Source organism: Camelus bactrianus, chromosome 13, assembly GCF_048773025.1.
Source record: "Camelus bactrianus isolate YW-2024 breed Bactrian camel chromosome 13, ASM4877302v1, whole genome shotgun sequence".
Lineage (NCBI taxonomy): Eukaryota > Metazoa > Chordata > Mammalia > Artiodactyla > Camelidae > Camelus > Camelus bactrianus.
The window spans coordinates 48,777,763-48,793,174 of record NC_133551.1 but is presented as its reverse complement, the minus strand read 5'-3'; the positions used below and the strand labels follow the sequence as shown (position 1 = coordinate 48,793,174).

Sequence of the window (15,412 nt, the reverse complement as noted above, 5' to 3'; positions counted from 1 at the left end):
GGCTTGAACAAGCTCAAGGTCAGCAGATGCAGCTGGGCTGTGTCTAGAGATTTCGGAGGTCCATGGCAGGGCCCCAGCCCACACGTAGGAATTGGGGCAAGGACTGGCGCTGGAGAGGAGATCCCATGAGCCAGGCTGGGTATCAGATGGTGGTCCTGAAGGGAGAAGAAGCTACAAGGAGCAGGGGACAGCGGGCTCCAGCACCTTTATGTCCTGGACCACCTCCCTTCTACCTCTGAAGATGGATTGGGGGCTCCTGGGGCTATTTTCTTGACTCCAGTTACCATTGACTTCTGACTTGGGGACTTGAAGCTTCATGGGTCTGCCCTGACCCTGGTTCCAAGGTCCTGTGAGGGTGAATTCTGGCTTGGCTCCACCTGCTCAGGTGCCTTTGGGAGTGTGCCCACCTTGCCAGCCTCCATCAGGATACAGTCACCGGATAATGATCTATGAATACATAGGCAGAAGAGCGCACTGCCTAGAGCCCACTTAGCCAGTTAGTCACTCATACTACAGACATTTATTTAAGCACCCACAGTGTGCCAGTCCCTGGACTAAGAGTCCCTGGGCTGGATCAGATTCAGTCCTTGTCCTGGAGGGTTCGGAGTACAACAGAGACAAACACACGCAACACACACACAACCGATCACAACACGACAACACAACTCAACAGAACTCAGCTCAACACATCTCAGATCTCAGGTCTGTTTTCCAGATCTCTGGAGCCTGAGCTGGAAGAAAGTGCAGCTCATAGGCAAAACGGTTGTGAGGGCTTATTAAGGAGGAACAGGAGATGCTTGTAGGAATGCCAGCAGTAGAGGGTGGAGGTAAAGCAGCTCCACAGTCAGAATACCTGGCTCGAATCCTGTCAGGATTTCTGGCTAGTGATTTAACTCTCTATGCCTCAGTTTCCACATCTGCAAAATGGAGAGAATGATGTGAATCTCATCAGGCTTGGGGATTAATTGAGATAAAGTACCTGGCACAGTGCCTGGCTTGTGGTCACACAGCTGTATTGGCTGCGGTGGGAGTTTTTGTTGCTTCAGAATTATAAAACTGTATTATACGCTTAGATTCTTGGAGTCATAGAACCCTAGGATCTTAAAACCTTAAAAATAGAACCTAAAGAAAACATAGGGCCTGAATATTAGTTGGGCAGTTCTTGTTCCTTCAGTTGGAGGTGAAATTTCCTCTAATGCCTCAGGGCCAGGGCTGTCACGTTCAGTTGCTCAGGTCGTGCACTATATATCTCTAAAGACAGCTATTCACATAGACTTTGTTATGAATGGAGTCCCCCAGATGCTAAATGACCCCTTGATGGCTGCACCACCACACAGGGAGACCCATTTTCTCTAGAGAAGTCTGCTAAATCCCAGGCTTACCTCACCCCTACAATCTCTGCCCCCAGCAAAACATTCTGGCCTTGTCCTGAACCACACTGACTCGGCGAATGTGATGAAACTCAAGACGCTTATTTAGATTTCATATAAAAAATAAACTCACTCCTCCCAAGCATTCCTGAGAATAGACGGTACAGGGTTTTGGGAATGTTCCAGAGAAGGAGCACATCATATGGAGCTCAGCCTCCTGGCATCCAGAGAGAACAATGGGTCATGAGCTCTCCCTTTCCACCTGACGTCCTCCCCGCCCCTCTCTTCCTCCTCCTAGTTCTCTCCTCAGGTGCCCAGGCTGTGTGTGGGGTCTCCACTCAAAGCCCTTATCAAATGTTTCGCCCACAAAGATCATTCCTTCTCTTTCCAAGGGGAATTCTGGGCCACGTGTTTAGGTAGTAATTTTTGTATACCTCAGTGTCACATTTAGTACCACTTAGAAAACCTGAGACTTACAGAACATTCAAATCAAACCATCTTAGAACAAGAATCTTGGAATAATCTAGCCTAAGGATGGTAAATTCTAAGGATCGTGGAGAATTTTAGAATCCCCCATATCTTACGACTGGAAGGGCCCCAAAGGTCATGGAGTCCACACCTCATTCACTGCAGGCATCTCCTCTATAACAGGACGGCTGCAGCTGCTCTGACTGCACCTCTCTGCTAAAACACAGCTCACACTGTCTCACCAGGTGGCCCATTCCATTGTCAGGTGACGACATCAGCTGCCTGTAGAAATGCTTGAGATGAGGAGGCCCTTAACTAACTTTCCTCTGTGCCTGTGATAACACAGGTGGACTCCAGCCCAAGGTGTGCTGTGCTTTTAGAGCAATGGCAGTTGAAAAGACCAGGATGCAGTGAACTAGCTAGACCCACGAGCTGGGACCTGAGTGATCCAATGCGTGATGATCATGGTGAGCTCAGCGACGTTTGGGGCAGGGCTGCAGTCAGAGGATGAGGATAATGGTGATGGCTCCCCTGTATTGATAAATTGTATTTTCATCTACTTCAAAATAGTTTTACATTTCTCTTAAGATTTCTTCTTTGGCCCGTGTGTTATTTAGAAGTGTGTTGATGACTCACTGAAAGTAATTTGGGATTTCCCAGCTACCTTTTTCTTACTGATTTGTTACTGATTTCTAGTTTAATTCCATTGTGGTGTGAGAGCAGCTATTGTCTGACTTCTGTTCTTTTACATCTGTGAAGGGAGGTTTTATGGAGCAGAATGTGGTCTCTCTTGGTAAATGTTCCATGTGAGTTTGGGAAGGATGTGTGTTCTGCTGTTGTTGGACAAGGTAGTTGATAGAGGTCAATCGTATCCAGTTGATTGATGGTGCTCCTGAGTTCAACTGTGTCCTTGCCGATTCTCTGCCTGTTGGATCTGTTCATTTCTGATGGAGGGTGGTTAAGTCTCCACATGCAATAGCGGATTCATCTATTTCTCTCTGCAGTTCTATCAGTTTTTGCCTCATGTATTTTGATTCTCTGTTGTAAGGGGCATACCCATTAAAGATTATTATGTCTTCTTGAAGAACTGACTTCTTTATCTTGATGTAATGTCCGTCTTTATCCCTGATAACTCTCTTTGCTCTAAAGTCAGCTCTGGCTGAAATTAACATAGCTACTCGAACTTGATTCTGATTAGTGTGAGCATGGTGTATCTTTCTCTATCCGTCTACTTTTAATCTACATGTATCTTTATATTTAAAGTGGGTTTCTTGAAGACATCTAGTTGGGTCTTATTTTTTAGTCTACACTCACAATCTCTGTCTTTTAATTGGTATGTTTAGACTATTGATGTTAAAGTGATTATTGATATAATTGGATTCATATATATCATATTTGTTACTGTTTTTTATTTGTTGCCCTGTTCTTATTTCTGTCTTCCACTCTTTTCCTGACTTTTGTGGTTTCAGTGGACCATTTTATGTGATTCTATTTTCTCTATTTTCTTAGTGTATCAATTATAATTTTTTTTTTTTACTGTTCTTAGTGGTTGCCCTAGAGTTTACAATATACATTTACAACTAATCCATGTCCACTTTTAGATAACACTATTCTGCTTTACAGTAGGGCAAGTATCTAATGATAACAAATTTTATTCCTAATTCTTCCTTCCCTTGTGTCATTGCTGTCATTCATTTCACTTATACATCAGTTATAATCATCAAATGCATCATTGCTGTTATTATTTTGAAACTGTTAGCTGTTAAGATCAATGAAGAAAAATGTAAAAATTTATTTTACCATCACTTATTTCTTCTCTGCTGCTCTTCCTTTTTAAATGTAGATCCAAGTTTCTGACCCGTATCAATTTTCTTTTGTCTAAAGTTCTTTTCATATTTCTTGCAAGGCAAGTCTACTGGCAACAGATTCTCTTAGTTTGTGTTTGTCTGAGGAAAGTATTTTTCCTTCACTTTGAAGACAGTTTCACAGGATACAGATTGCAGTTTGAGGTTTTTTTTCCCCCTTTCTCAACACTGTTTCATCTCATTCTCTTCTCGCTTTTCTGATTTCTGAGAAGTTGGATGTAATTCTTATGTTTCCTGCCCTAAGATGTTTTTTCCTCTGGCTTCTTTCAAGATTTTTTCTTTATCTTTGATTTTCTGTAGTTTGAATATAATAAATGTAGTTATTTGGGGGGTGGGAGGGACAGTTATTCTGCTTGGTGTTGTCTGCGCTTCCTGGATCTGTGGTTTGGTGTCTGACACTAATTTGGGAAAATTCTCAGTTTTTATTGCTTCAAATATTGCTTCTGCTTCTCTTCTTCCTCTCCTTCAGGTATTCCCAGTATGTGTATGCTACACCTTTAGTAGTTGTCTAACAGTTGTTGGCTATTCTGTCCCATTTCCCCCCAGTCTCTTTTCTTTTTGCTTTTCAGTTTTGAAAGTTTCTACTGAAACATACTCAAGCTCAGAGATTCTTTCCTCAGCCATGTCCAGTCTACTAATGAGCCCATCAAAGGCATTCTTATTTTTGTTGTAGTGATTTTGATCTCTAGCATTGCTTTTTGGTTCTTGGGAATTCCAGCTTGCTGCTTACATTGCCCATCTGTTCTTGCAATGATGTCTACTTTTTTCATTAGCACTCTTAGTGTATTGATCATAGTTGTTTTAAGCTCCCAGTCTGATAATTCCAACATTCCTGCAGGGTCTAAGTGTGGTTTTGATGCTTACTCTATCTCTTCTTTTTTTGTTGTTGAAAGCCAGACATGATGTACTGGATAGAAGAAACCCCAGTAAATAGACCTTTAGTGATGTGTTGGTAAAAGTGTAGGGGGTGAGAAGCATTCTGTAGTCCTGCGGTTAGCACTCTGTCTTTTAGTGAACCTGTGCCCCTGGTCTGTGAACTTTATAAGGGCTTCTCAGTTTCCACCCCTCTCCTTAGGTGGGACACGATGGTTGGAAGGGGCTGGAGTTGGATATTTCCCTTCTCGGTAGGTTAGGCTCTGATAAAACTCCAGTAGGATAGGCTTGGGTAAAACAGTTTCTCCTGAGAGCAAGTCTTGTTAAGAAGAACAGAATGCTCTGGTGTATTCCAGCATGTTCCTTTTCCCTTGCCCCTGCTGGATGTGGAGGTCACTTCTTAGATATTCACTGTGAGGACCTGGTAGAGCTCCTGGAAGTAAAATTCACCAACATGTGGAATCCCCCTATGATTGGGCCCCCCCTAGGCTTTTAAACTTTTAGATTTGTCCCCATGGGACCTCTAGCAATTCCCTATCTTTTTGAAAATTTTTTTATTGAAGTGTAGTTGATTTACAATGTTAGTTTCAGGTGTACAACAAAGTGATTTAGTTATACATATATATGCAAATATATATGTTCTTTTCAGATTCTTTTCCATTATGTTTATTACAAGAAATTGAATACAGTTTCCTGTGCTATACAGTAGGTCTTTGTTGTTTATCTATTTTATATATAATAATGTGTCTGTTAATCCCCAACCCCTAATTTATCCCTCCCTGCCCTTTACCCTTTGGTAACCATAGTTTGTTTTCTGTCTGTGAGTCTTTTTTTGGTCTGTAAATAGACTTTGTATCTTTTTTTTTTAGATTCCACATATAAGTGATATCATATGATGTTTGTCTTTCTCTGTCTGACTTACTTCATTCAAAATGATCATCCCTAGGTCCATCCATGTTGCTGCAAATGGCATTATTTCATTCTTTTTTATGGCTGAGTAGTACTCCATTGTGTGTGTGTGTGTGTGTGTGTGTGTGTGTGTGTATATATATATATAATATATATATATATATATACCACATCTTCTTTATCCAGTCATCTGTTGATGGACATTTAGGTTGTTTCTATGCTTTGGCTATTGTAAATAGTGCTCCAGCAATTCTTTAATTACAGGTTAGGTTTTCCCACCCAGTACTGGCGCCTGTGGAGGTGTCTACTCATAGATTTCTGTGTTGTAAAGTTATGATTCTCTGCACTCACTTGTCTGTCTCTCCAATTTTTGGTGCAATAGTTTGCCCTGTGACCTCACTTCTCTGACAGATCTAAGAAGAGTTGTGGATTTTTCAGTTTACTCAGCTTTTTAATTTGTTTTTAGTATGGAATGATGACTTCCAGGCTCCTTACATGCCAGACTGGAAACTGGGGGTCTTGCTACCACGTATGGATCCCTCACATGAAGTAAGTACTTTTTAGAGTACTTTTAATCCTCACCCCAGTCCTCTGAAGTGATGCTGTTTCCCCACTTTGTAGAAGCGATTCCTGTGGCTTAGCAAAAGTAAGTGACTCCCTTAAGTTCACACCATTAGAAAGTAGGATTTGAACCTGGGTCTGTCTGATTACAAAGCCTGTGTATATCCTGCACAGCCCCTGCCCAACCTCCCATGCTACCTCCCATGCCACCTCCCACAATTAAACAGATTCCAGATAGGACTTCAGTCCCAAAGGCAGACACAAGTCAGAACTAGAGACAGGAGCCCAGGCCAAAACAGAGGATGCGACCCAGAGGCTAAGAAAGTTCCCAGGGCTCCTTCCTGGCAGACAAGACCCCAGGTTTCTGGAGGTAAGTGCTAAATCCTGATTCTGCCCCTTCCAGCCATGTGACCTTAAGGGCGTCACCTTATCTCCTCCAGCATCAGGTTCTAAGGAAGTAGCCCAGAGTCTGGAAAATGGCAGCTGTTTCAGAAAAGGAAGTTGTTACTGTTGGTGCTAAATACTTGTTAATGTTGCCAGCTGGGAGGCTACAGGTGCCAATTCCCTCCAGCCCTGGCCTGGTGAGGCCAATAACTGGAGAAGAGGTCAGAGCTGTCAGAAGCTCCAGCTGGGGTGGTGGAGGAGGGGAGGGCATTGGAACCTCAGTGAAGAATCATTTTGTTGACAAAGTTATAATGAGCTATCCCAATGCGACCTCCCATAGGGCATACTGGTTACCTCCTCTTCCTGGCTGCTGTCCTGGTTGGCACCCAGTGCCTGCGAGCTAGAGAGCACAATAGGATCAGTCCTTCCCTGGGACCAGGTGTGCCACCTGGTGTAAGGGATGAAAAACCTCCTAGATCTAGCTCAGAGCCAACCGTGACCAACTCCAGTGCCAACTCTGATGACAGGAATTTTTGCTTCTGATTAAGATGGGGTAACAGAGACTAGATTTACCCTCTCATTTGAAATAACAACAAAAGACAAAAAAAAAAGTGGCATTCAAGACATTGCACATCAGGCAATGACAAATAGCGATCACTGAGGAAGGGAAGAATAAGATGACAATAAGGTGAGTCCTATTACTGAATCAACATATCACCTGGAGAAAGTTCCCAGGCCATGGCACGGATGTAGGGGAATTCAGACAGAACCTAGCAGTCTCTTGAATTAAGGAGGCATAGCGGGGAGTCTGGGGGAAGCCAAAGAGGCTAGAGTTTGTAGGAAAGAAAGCTGCAGGGTGTGAGCTCTGGAAATCTGCTGGGGGTACCTCTCCACAGTTCAGCTGAGTTTTAATCAACTAGAAATTACCGGAGGCTGGGGAGAGAACCACCCAAAAGGATAAGATGGAATAGTGCTTAGAGCTCATGCAAGCCTGGGAAATAAAGCCTATTTCTGATAGCCTGATAGCCAGAGTGGAAAGTCTCATAATTCAGGGGATGTCAATTACAGTACTAAGAAGGGTCTTGGCTGAGTCCTGGGAAAAAAGGAACCCTATGCTCAACACAGCTCTGGTCCCACCTAACAAAAAAAATCAAATTGTTCTAAGTAATATGATTACTTCCCAGAATGAAACTCAAGATTATTTGTGGAAAAAAAGTATATATACAGAACCCCCAAAAGATAAAATTCACAATGTCTGGCACCCAATCAATAATTAGTAGGCATGCAAAGAAGTGGGAGAACACCACCCATAATGAGCAGGTGGGGAATCAGTGGGCACTGAACCTGTAAGTGACATTGCTAGCAGAGTTATTAGACAATCACATTAAAACAGTTATTGCAGATGTATTTCATATGCTTAGCCAGAAAAAAGCTTACTATGTAGCAACGTGAAACAAACAAAAAAAGACAAAAAAGTGGCACTTTTAAATTAAATTTTTTTAATTTAACAAAAGATTCAGAAAAACTTCTAGAGATGGAAACTACGATGTCTGAGATGCAAAATACAGTGGATGGAAATAATGGCAGATTAGACATTGAAGAAGAGAAGATAGGTGAACTTGAAGACAGTTACAGAAACTATGCAACATGAAACACAGAGAGGAAAAAGACTTAAAAACCTAACATTTTAGTGAACTGTGGGACAGTGTCAAACAGCTATATAGCTAGTGCGATAAAATTAATAAAAAAGAGAAAAAGAAAAGGCAACTAAGACTGGAAAGGAAGAAGTGACACTATCTTTATTTACAGACAACATGGTTGCCTATGTAGAAAAGCCTATGAAATCTATAAAAAAAAGCCACTAGAACTAACGAGTGAGTTTGGCAAAAATGTAGGCTACGCGATCGGTGTACAAAACTCAATTATATTTCTACACACCAGCAATAAACAATGTGAAACTGAAATTTTAAAAAATTTCAGTTGCATCAAAAATATGAAGTATTTAGGGGTAAATCTGACAAAATATATGTAAGATCTATATACTGAAAATGATAAAATATTGTTGAGATAAATGAGCATCATCCATAAAAGAAACTGATAAATTTGACTTTATCAAAATTAAAATTTACCACTCCTAGAAAGACATTGTGAAGAAAATGAGAAGACAAACCACAGACTGGGGGAGAAAAGATTACATATCTGGCAAGGGACTTGTTTGCAGAATATATATAAAGAACTCTTATAAGTCAGCAGTAAGAAACAAAAGAACCCATTAAAATATGGGCAAAGATTTTAACAGACATTTCATCACAGAAAATATACGGATGTTAATAAAGACATGAAAAGAAACTCAATGTCATAGTCATTAGGAAAATGCAAATTAAAACCACAGCATGATACCACGACAGATCTTTTAAAATGGCTAGAATTAAAAAGACTAACCATACCTAGTATTTGTGAAAATGTGGAGCAACTGGAACTCTGAGATGTAGCTGGTGGGAGTGTAGAATGGTTTAACCACTTTGGAGGAACAGTTTGGCAGTTTCTTACAAAGTTAAACATGTACCTACCATATGATCTAGCCATTCTTCTTCTAATTATTTACCCAAAAGAAATGAAAGCACTACAAAAACTTATACATGAATATTCATAACAACCCTATTTTAATAGCCCCAGACTGGAAATAATCCATGTCCCAGGGCCAAGGAAAAGGAATAAGGGTTTGACCTAGGGATTACTTAGCAGAAGATTTAAGCCGGAGCCATGTGGGAGTATGGAGCTCTGGAATCAGAGGCTCCTGAGTGCAAACTATGACTGTGCTACTTAGGAAAATGGTGAGTTTGGGCAAATTATTTCCCTGAGCCTCAGCATCCTCATCTGTCAAAGAGCTGGAACATTTTTTTTCCCTGGGCTAATCCTGGCTCTATGCTTACCAGTGTGACCTTGGGCAAGTGAATTCACCTCTCTAAGCCTCAGCTTCCTCACTTGTAACATGGACCTGCTAATCATGGGACCTCTCTCACCTGGCCATTGTGAGGATGTAAGGGGTCTATTAGCACATGCGGAAGGACTGTAGCAGACTTTTCACCCATTCAGTCTTTGCTACTATCGTCATCATCATCACCATGACTCCCCTCAAAGGCTGCCGAACGCAAACTGCTTGGCACAGGCATTATTAGATACAGTTGTCCCTTGGTATCCGTGGGGTTTGGTTCCAAGACCCCTGTGGATACCCAAACTGGAGGATGGTCAAGCCCCTTATATAAAATGGCAACATATTTTTGCATATATTTGTATGTGACCTACATACATCTTCCCACGTGATGTAAATCCCTCTAGATTACGTGTAATACCTAACAATGTAAATGCTCTGTACATAATTGCCAGCATGTGGCAAATTTAAGTTTTGCCTTTTGGAAATTTCTGGAATTTTAATTTTCCACTATTTTTGATCTGCTGTTGGCTAAGCCTGAGGCTGCCATGGATGCAGAGCCTGTGGATTGGAAGGATGACTGTAATTATGAGGCAGGTGCTGTGATGTAGATGGTGGGAGGTGCTGTGAGACTCACAGGAAGAAGACAAAAGTTCTGCCTGTCTGGAAGATGGGTGTGGAAGGCTTCCTGGTGGAAGTGGCCTTTTCTGAGCCTCGAAGGAAGGAGGTGTAGAAGTTCTTAAGGTGGAGGAGGGGAAAGGTAGAGATGAACTTGAGCAAAAGCTTGGCAGTGAGAGCATCTGAGCATGTCTGGGAACATGGAGCTGGTTCATCAGGCTGTGTGTCTTGCAGGAGGGACAAGGCATGAGACTGCCCAGGGGCGCTGGGTCCAGAATGCATTGCCTAGGGGTCAAACTCACTCCAGTAGGTGGGGAGCCCCTGTGCCAGTCTACATGGCAGAATCACTTGAGACATTAAACAAAACATAGAATCCATGGACCTGAGACATTAAATAAAACATAGAATCCATGGCCCTGCCTGGCAGTATTCTGAGTAGTAGATCTCAGGTGGGAGCCAGGAATCTATACTGTATAAAGCTCCCAGGAGATTCTGACACCCACTGAGGTATGGGAACCCCTGCCATGGGGAGGAAGTGTCTCTAAGCAGGGAAAGACCCTATTGGAATAGCAGATTTGAGTATAGAGCTTGAGAAGGTGGGGAGGGGGTGTAGGAGACCCCTGACTCTGGCCCCCAGCCTCCCACCCATCTCCAGGGGAAGCCCACACTTGAAATGCCACATTTACTGCTGGAAAGTTTCTTATAAAGATATATACTGACATGACAACCCAGCAATCCAACTTGTAGGTACTTACCCAAGACATCTGAAAGAAAATATCCACCAAAAGACTAGTAAGTGAAAGCTCTATTTGTAATAACCAAAACTTGAAAACAATCCACAGGCTCACCAACAGATGACTGGGTAAACAGATTGTGATGTAGCTATACAATGGAGTACTACTCAGCAGTGAAAAAGAATGAGCTATTCACACATGCAGCAACATGGATGGATCTCAAAGCAAGATGAATGAAAGAAGGCAGACCAAAACAAAAGGAGAGTGCATAATGTGTATGATTCCATTTATATGAACTTCTCGGAAATGCAGACTAATCTACAGTGACGTGGGGTGGAGGGATGTAGAGGTATGAGAGGGAACTTCTGGGGTGATAGATATGTTCATTATCTTGGTGGTAGTGATGGTTTCAAGTGTGTATACATGTGTTAAAACTTATCAAATTATATAAGTTAAACATGTGTTGTTAATTGTATGTCAATTATACCTTAGTGAAACTGTTGAAAAAATATGAGGCCAGTTCTGAGCAGTTATAGCCAGTCTGGTCTTTACACAGCGTCCCTCCCGCCGTGTCCTCTTCCTGACTGCCAGTGACGTTGAATGGCTACTACGCACAAGGTACTGTGTGCTAAATACTATATGGAATTTTTAATCTAACTTTCACAATAGTCTTGTGAGGTGATGCTTTACATATGAGGAAACAAGCTCAGAGTGGTTAAGTTACTTCTCCAAGGAAATGTTAGCATTTACCCCTAACATAATTCAAACTCTGTTCTGATTTGTTCTTGTGATTATACAACCATTGTGATATTTGTGGAAAACAAGATTTTTAATTTTAAATTGCTTTCAGTCAACCCCAGTACATTTATTGACTATCCTAACACATCTAATGATTTTTATTTTTCCATGATTTTTAAATCCATATAGGGAAAGTATTATTACCATCATAATTCAATAATGTACATAAAAAATTATTTTCCTCTTCCCTGATCCCAACCTCAAATCTCTACATGTGGCCTTACACTCTTCTACATGAAAAACACCACTAAGAACAGCTTCTAGGTAGGGGATTTATTTGTTTTTAGGCAAAGTCTGAGGAGTAGGATGCAGGGTGCAAAGTGTTATATATATATATTTCCCACTTCTTATCTTGATAAAAAAAAAAAAAACATAGTCTTTTAAATGCTTTAGTATAAGCCAGGGCCTTCCTGGAACCCCGGCCCAGACCCTGAAATTCCTTATGAGATCTGTCATTTTTGACCAGCAAACACCCATTCTCCCTGCATCTCTAGAAGTAGTTCACTCCCCAACACCAAGAATAGGTTCTGATTGGTTTTAGCCAATCCACAAATCCACAACCATTTTCTTGGGTGGCCCCAAACCAAGTCAGAGTCAATGAAAAACAAGGAGACTTTTGCTGGCATTCCTGAGAAAGTGGCCTCTCTGTCCCATGTGTGCTACCAGGGAGACTCCCTTTTCTAGAGCAGTACAGGGAGGGACAAGGAGGCGTTAGTAGAATGATGGTGGGAGGGCTTTGACTGACTCTGCAGAGTCAGAGCAGAGAGGTGGAGACCACGTCCCCATTCTTGATAACATTATTTGAGCCACCTGAAGCCAATTAACAGATTGCTTTTGTTTAAAACAGTTTTAATTCACTTAAATGTACTGACACTGTGTTAGACACAGTTCTAGGAGCAATATCTGTTAGGCTTTCCATGAGCATAGTCCTAAATTTAGTCTTAACTTAATCCTTAGTCGTAAACCAGAACTCTGACCCTTTTCTAGTGAAAAGCTTTTAGTGTCAAGAACAAAGGACATGTTTGTCTAAGAGTATATGTGGTGCACTGAGAGAAATCCCATGACTATTACAAGGACCCTACAGCGTGGGCCCCGGGACGTCTGCCTAGAGGTGGACCCCTAAATATGAGGAATGCAGCTCTCTCTAACCAGCAGAACTCCATGTCAGGTGCTAAATGTCAAAAATCTCAACGAACAAAGAGACTCAAATGATTTCTTTCCTGGACAAGCTCTGTGATTCCTGTATAGATCTTTAGCAGGTAATCTCCACTGGACAAATATTATAACCCATGTATATTTTACTGGGAAAAAACCCCAGTAAACTCTTTCAAATGTATGGTATATTAGAACTCCTGTCAAATTTAAATAATTTTGATAAAGTACTAAGTGTGCTTTCTTCTCGGCTAAACTTCTTAAGGGAAACTAAACTTCTTAGTGTTGTAGGGCCCCTCCTCCACTGCTGACCACAAGACCAGTCTTGGAGGTGGCCTTAGGTACAAAAAGAAGCCTATATATTTTTTTTAATGTGCTTTATTTAGGTACAACTTATACAAATAAAATTTCACCAGTTTTAAGTATGAGATATGATGAGTCTTGACAAAGGTGTGTCACTGTGTAACCCCCACCAAGATCGAGATAGAGAACATTTCTATCACCCCAAAAATCTGCACCCCTTTGAAGTCAATCCCCTGGCAACTACTAATCTGCTTTCTATCGCTGTAACTTTGAATTTCCTGGAATTTCTTATAAATGGAATCCTACCATATGCGTTCTTCTGTGTCTGGTTTCTCTCACCCAGCATAACGAATTTGAGATGCATCTGTATTCTTGTGTCTATCAGTAGTTTGTTTCTTTTCATTGCTGAGTAAATTCCAGTCTGTGGATATACCACAGAGTGTTAACCCACTTACCAGTTAATTGGCATTTGGGTTATTTTCAGTTTTTGGCTATTATGAAGTCACTCTGAACATTCATTTTTAAATCTTTAGGTAAATACCTCTCTTGGTAAGTATCTCTTGGGTAAATACCTAGGAACAGGATTACTGGGTTGTAATGTAAGCATATGTTTATCTTTACAAGCAACTGCCGAACTGTTTTCCAAAATTGTACCATTTTACATTCCCACCAGCAGTGTAGACTTGCAGTTGCTCTACATCCTTACCAACATTGGTATGATCAATTTTTTTCATTTTTAGTCATTCTAATGGATGTGTAATGGCATTTCATTGTGATCTAAGTTTGCATTTCTCTAATGACTAATGACGTTGAGTATCTTTTTGTGGGCTTCTTGGCCACTCATAAATTTTCTTTGGTGAAGTATCTATTCAAATCTTTTGCCCACTAAAAAAATTGGGTCATTTTCTTGCTTTGAGCTGTAAGAGTTCTTTATATAGTCTGGATCAAAGTCCTTTATCAGAAATATGTTTTGCAAATGCTTTCACCCATCTGTGGCTTGCTTTTTGCTTTTTTATGGTGTCTTTCAAAGAGCAGAAGATTTTTTTGGTAAAGTCTAATTTATCCATTTAAAAAATTCTGTGATTTCTGACTTTTGTGCTCTATCTAAGAAATCTCAGCTTAGCCGGGGGGTTCTCAATTTCAGTACTATTATTTTGGGCCAGAAAATTTTTGTTGTGGGAGGCTGTCTTGTGTATTGTAGAATGTTTAGCAGCATTCCTGGCCCCTGCTAACTAACTCAGTAGCATCACCCCTCCAGTTGTGACAATTAAAAATATCTCCAGACATTGCCAAATGTCCCTTGGGGGAATATTGCCCCAAGTTAAGAAGTCCTGGCCAAAACTAAAATGTAATGTGAAGTAATTTTCTAAAAGCTTTATAGTGTTAACTCTTACGATTTCTATGACATATTTTGAGTTAATTTTTGCATTTGATGTGATGGTTGAGATTCATTTTGTTGAATACAGATACCTAATTGTTTCAGCCCTGTTTGTTGGAAAGACTATCTTTTCCCCATTGAATTCCTTCAGCTGCTCTATCAAAAATTAATTGACTACATATGTGTGGGTTTATTTTTGGACTCGGTTCTATTCCACTGAGTAATATGTCTATCCTGACATCAGTACTGCACTGTCTCGATTGCTGTAACTTTATAGCAAGTCTTGAAATCAGGTAGTGTAATCCTCAAACTTGGTTCTTCCCTTACAAAATTGTTTTGGTTCTGCTGGGACCTTCACATTTTCATAAAAAATTCACAATTAACTTGTTAATTTCTATAAAAATATCCTGCTGGTGTTTTGATTGCAATTGTATTGAATCTACACATCAATCCGAGATGTCTTGATTGCAACTGTATTCAATCCTCACATCAGTCCAAGAAGTGACATCTTAACGATGTAGTCTTCCCATCTGTGAACATACTTTATCTTTCCATTTAAACATTTCTCTCTGCAATGTTTTATTGTTTCCAGTATACCGGTTATAGTGATTTTTAAAAATATGTTCACAGATTATTTGATATACCCCCTTTTCAGTGGTGGAGACAAATTCCCCACCCCAAAAGTGTGGGCTGGACTTAGTGATTTGACTTGCTCTAACAGATAGAATAAAGCAGAAGTGACCATGTGGGACTTCGATGGATAGGTCATAAAAAGCACTGTGGCTTTCTGATTGGATTGCCCTTTCTCTACTGGCTCATTTATTCTGGAGAAGCCAGCTGTCATGTTGTGAGCAGTCCTGCAGAGTGTTCCATATGATGAGAAACTGAAGCCTCCTGCTAAAAGCCATATCAAGCTTCAGATGACTGCAGCTCTGTCCAACATCTGGGTTGCAACCTCATGAGAGACCCTGACCCAGAACCATCCAGCAGCCAAGTTACTCCTAAATTCCTGATCCACAGAAACTGAGATAGGAATATCTGTTGTTTTAAACCACTAAGTTTGGGAT

At 40.9% G+C, this 15,412-nt stretch overlaps 1 long non-coding RNA gene across 1 annotated transcript in view; it reads left to right on the top strand.

Moving 5' to 3' along the window:
* Nucleotides 1–2,189: 2,189 nt before the first annotated feature.
* The window catches only part of LOC123618271 (uncharacterized), a 78,707-nt gene continuing 65,484 nt past the window's right edge, over nucleotides 2,190–15,412 (top strand). Inside the window, exons 1-2 of the long non-coding RNA XR_012511326.1 lie at nucleotides 2,190–2,305; nucleotides 5,952–6,034. This is a non-coding gene — a long non-coding RNA (uncharacterized LOC123618271). The remainder of the gene's footprint in view (nucleotides 2,306–5,951; nucleotides 6,035–15,412) is intronic.